Source organism: Cavia porcellus, unplaced genomic scaffold (assembly GCF_034190915.1).
Source record: "Cavia porcellus strain 051 isolate PalLab524CR breed Dunkin Hartley unplaced genomic scaffold, mCavPor4.1 scaffold_8, whole genome shotgun sequence".
NCBI classification, from domain to species: Eukaryota; Metazoa; Chordata; class Mammalia; order Rodentia; family Caviidae; genus Cavia; species Cavia porcellus.
Genome location: NW_026947491.1, coordinates 76,842,341 through 76,847,447, shown reverse-complemented (window position 1 = coordinate 76,847,447; position 5,107 = coordinate 76,842,341).

Sequence of the window (5,107 nt, the reverse complement as noted above, 5' to 3'; positions counted from 1 at the left end):
TTTCTGTATTATCTCCTTGTCTATAAAAGTTTTTGTTTATATTATCACATATAATAAAATCCAATAAGATACAACATTTTATGGCTGATGTAGAGAGAAGAACAAATGCTTAATGGGACTTCAAAACAAGATGATATTAAATCAGCACTAGCTATTATGATGTCTTGTTTTCTCCAAAATAGCTGTTCATACCATCCAACCTTCTCTGCCTCGTTTCTGTTGAGCTCTTTTTCTGTCATTTGCTGTCAGTTTTTCTTCTTCATTTTGCTTTCTGCTCCATTCATTGTGGTCTCTCTGCAACTGTTTCTGGAATCTTGCTATTTTCCTTTTTTAGACTATCCTGCAGTATTCTCTGTAGAGTTGAATTGGTGGTTGCAAATTCCCCTAGTTCCTCTTTATCCTGGAAGTACCTTGTTTTTCCATCAATTTCTAGGGACAGTTGTGCAGGATATATCAGTCTTGGCTGGAGGTCATTATCTTTCAAAGCATTCGTGCTCTTCATGATTTGATGGTTTGTGCCGAGAAGTCTGCTGTAATTTTGAAGGGTGTTCCCTTGTAAGTGATCTGTTTCTTGTTTCTGACAGTTTTTAATATTCTGTTCTTATATTGGATTTCTGGAATTTTGATTATTATATGCCTGGGTGTAGTTCTGTTTGGGTTGTAGGTGGCTGGGATCTTATATGCCTCATAGATTTGAGTCTCTTTACCTTTTCCCATATTAGGGAAGTTCTTCTTGATTATTTCTTTGAATAGCCTTTGCAGCTCATTTGTTTGTATCCCTGCTTCTTCCTTTACATTCTTAAGTTATAGATCCTCTTATCATCTTGTAGTCTTTGTATCGATACTGCTTGTTTCCTTGTTTTTTTTAAGAAGTTTTTCCTTTCATGCTCCCACATTACAAGTCTGTCCTCCAGTTCAGATAGTCTATCCTTAGTTTCTTCAAGCTGTTATGCCAGCTTTCAATAGAGTTTTTAGTTTCCTGGTAATCTTTTTGTACCTGCTTCATGTATTCTACATTTTCTCTATTTTTGCCATCAAACAAGATTTTCTCCATCTCCTCTTTTTTTTTTTTCTGTTCCATTCCACCATCTGTTTTTTCTTGGGAGGTGCTTAGCAATTCTTTAACTATTCTACTTATATCTTGCTTTACTTGGTTAAATACTTCACATTTGAACTCATCTGTGAGGTCCTGGAGATACTGCTTTATGTTTATTGGTGCTGTGCCTGATACTGCATGTTTTCTGTCCTCATTCTCCTTTGCATTTACCTTTCCTGGTTCAGTGTTCTCAGGATTGTGGACTGAGGACCCTTTCTTGTTGCTCCCTCTTCCCATACTTTTTGTTCCTTCCATACAAGTGTATATAGGAGGCCCAGTTTTTTCTTGTCAGTTACAGTTTGTGTGAATTGTGCCGGCTATGTGTTCCTGCCCACTGAAATGTACCAGGGAGACACAGACCTGGGCAGCCTGTGCTGGGCCTGTCCCTCCAGGTCAGCTAACCTGCTGAAGGCCTCACTGCATTAAGGTGCACTGCCAGGTACAGGGAACTGGTTTGGACTAGGCTACTGGGTCTTAGTCTGTGGAGTCAACCAAGTCAAGTGCTCCTCACCAATCCTGCTTGAGAGGGGAATATGTGACTAAAGTCACTGCAGCGTCCTGTTCCGGCTAGTCTGCCCAGTCCCAGAATGTCCTCTGTTGGAGCCTCCTAGTCTGTGGAAGGGTCCGGTTCCTGTCACTCACCACAGTTCGATGCAGGGCTCCCCTCCAGCTCTGCTGTCAATTTGGTTAACGGATTCCTGCTCTCAGAGCTTTCGCGTCTCTATCCCTGCTGTGCTGATTCAGATGCAGCAGTAGCAGCAGGAATTTCAAGCCATGGTTTCCAGTCACAGGTTTCAGCTTTGGCACTGAGACTTTAGTTGTTCCAGTTGTAGCACTGGGATTGCATTTCTGTTGGTTTCTCTCAACTTAGTTCATTCCTGGGTCGGCAGGGTATATCTCCCCCTGCTTAGGACTCCCCACACTGCACCATTCCTGGAATCTAAGCTGGCTATCTCAGAGGGCCTCCATAACTGCTATCTGTCTGCCATGTTCTCCCAGAAGTCTCTGACCTTCTGTTTCTAAGAGGCTGGAGCAACTGCATCTGGATAGGAACTATTACTGAAGTATGGGTGGGTGTGCAGATATTTTTTGCTACACTATAACTCCTAAGAATCAGCTCTGGAAGGAAAAAATTTACGAAGCATCCATATGCATAAATCCTTCTAAAACCGCAATCGATGGCATGTCTCCTTTCCCCTATCCCTTATCATATATGCACAAATAGCCTACAGGTACACATTGAAATGTCAACTTCTACTCTGTGCTGTTTGTGAGTGTTCATATTAATCCTTCATTAAAGAAAATCCTTAGGTTTCAGTCTGAGTTAGTTCCTGGAATTATATCCTTAAGGTCTCAATATTTAATGCTCACCGTCAATAGGTACTGGACCCCACAGGCTGGCCTCACCCCCATGAAAGATCAGAGATGCTCGTAGAGAAGGACAGAATCATTTTCCTAATAAACATTTATCCAAATCATTTCCTGAAGGGCTGTTTTTTTCTTGTTTGTTTGTTGTTTTCTGTTTTTGTTTTTTGAGGGCAGCTTTGTGTGGCATGTGACAGATGTGTCTGAAGTATTTGGATTCATAATCTTTTATGTTTGACAGTATTAAGTCTGAGAGTATAGGCAGCTACTCCACAGACAATAAGATTTACTGTGATATCCATTCTGGTTTGACTATACCTTTCTTTTGAAGTTCTATAATGTCTCCAATGTTTTGTTTTTATTGATTTTGATGCATACTTCTATCTTCAATTTTTTTGTTACTGATGATATGGACAATTCTACTATAGATAACAAGAGACATCATGGTAACAATTGTAAATCACTTGTATTGTAGTTTTAAATCATGTACTATATCCATCCTTCTGTTTTGAATGAACCCATTTTGTTTTTTGTTTTTTACTTTTTTCATTTGGTTTTATTCTTTTCAAAAAAATTTGGATTCATAGATAATTCAGGTTAAAAGAACAAGTTATGTTTAAGATAAAACAAATCTAGATTTAAGAATGGATTAGAGAATAAAATACACAGTTGACCAGAATGGTGATCAGTCAAGCATTAGTAATAGGCTCTCCAAACAAAATACTTGAGCCTGTATGAACGTTCTTCACATTCTCTGCTAAAACACAGCAGTCAGAGTAGCTCATTTTTTCAGTAAAGTTTGTTTTTGGAAACAATAAGAAAGGCTTAAAGCCCAAATATGATATCACTATGTTTGTAAGCCTCTGTAATCTCTTTCTCTATTCCCTTACTTGAGCCGGGCAAGATTCTACAAATAAAAATGAGGAAAAAATAGCATATAAGTATTCATATATATATATATATATATATATATATATATATATATATATATAAATTTGTATGTAATGTGTATCCTAAATCGTTACAAATACCAATTAACATATAGAACAAATCTGATCACTTATAGTATAATCTATTTAATTGAATGTGGATATTAAATTTTTGTCCTTAAATTTATTTTTAACTCATACTTAAAAACATAAAAAAATACATGACACTGTAAACAAGCATGTGACATTGCCATAGCTGTAAACATTCTATAATATTTAAATTAGGTTAAGCATATGTCTTCCCAAATATTTATCCTTTTTATAGTAAAGACATTAAGTCTTTTTCTAGTTTTTTTGAAACAAAATTCTATTGTCCTCTACAATCAATCTAAGGTGAAACAGCACTCTAGAACTTCTGATTAGCAAATTGCCTCTTACTCACTGTTGGTCAACGTTTCTCCATCTCTTTCACCCCACTACACTTTCTAGCCTTTTTGCCATCAGTGTACTATCAACTTTGTAAGTTCTCATGTATGAGGCTCCACACATGAATGACATTATTCAGTCCTGGCCCATCTATGCCTGGTATATTTCACTTACCATAATAACTTTAGTTTCTCCCATGATGACAGGATATCATTCTTCATATGACTGAATAATGTTGTGTATATAACCACAACATTTTCCTTATCGATTCATCAGTTGACAGTTGTTCCCATTTCTTGATTATTATGAAAAATGTTGCATTGATATACTGATTTAATGCCACTCAAGATATATACCCAATAATAGGACTGGTGGATTATACAATATTTATATTTTTAATTATTTGAGAAAACTTCATACTGTTTTTATAATAACATTACTTATTTATATTCTCACCAACAGTGTTTCCATTTTTCCACATTCCTACCAGTACTTGTTATTATTAGTCTTTTTTGGAAAAAGGCACTCTTATTGAGGTAAGATTATATCTCATGAAAATTTGACTTGCCTTTCTTCGATGATTAGTGAAGAAATATATTTATTGACCATTTGTATCCCATCTTGGATAAAAGTCTATATCTATTGTACATTTTAAAAACTAATACATTTTGCCTTTTATTTAGTTTTTTAGTGCCTATATAATCTGAGTGTTAACTTCTTGTCAGATATATAGTTTGAAAATAGTTTCTGTAATTTTTTTGCTATCTCATGGCTTTGATGAGTGGTTTTGTTTGTTTGTTTGTTTGCTGCATAGAAGTTGTTTGATATGATATACCATTTACCTGTATCATGTGTTGCCTCATTTTTGCAGACTTGTTCAAAAAGTCTTGCCCACCCATTCCAAAGTCCTAAAATGCTCCCTTATTTTTTTAGTAGTTTATAGCTTCAAGTCCTACATTTAAGTCTTAACCAAATATTCTTTCACTATAAGGCTCTCTGACATCCAAATGTTATGCGTGTATTTTTTTGTATCAGTTGCAACCATTAGGTGGCAACATAATGCAAAAAGTAAAAAATAGTTTTTAAAAGGGTCTAGATTTTCTTTTCCACATGAGTATAGTTATGGCTTCTTTTTGTGCTTCTCTTGAATTTATCTTTAACTCAAGAATGAAATCTCAAATTCTGTACACTTATCTCTGCGTCATTTTTTTCTCATTTCCCTGAAATTATGAATTGTATAAAAACCATCTGCCTTATATATATGACTATCACATTGTTTCATGGTAAACAA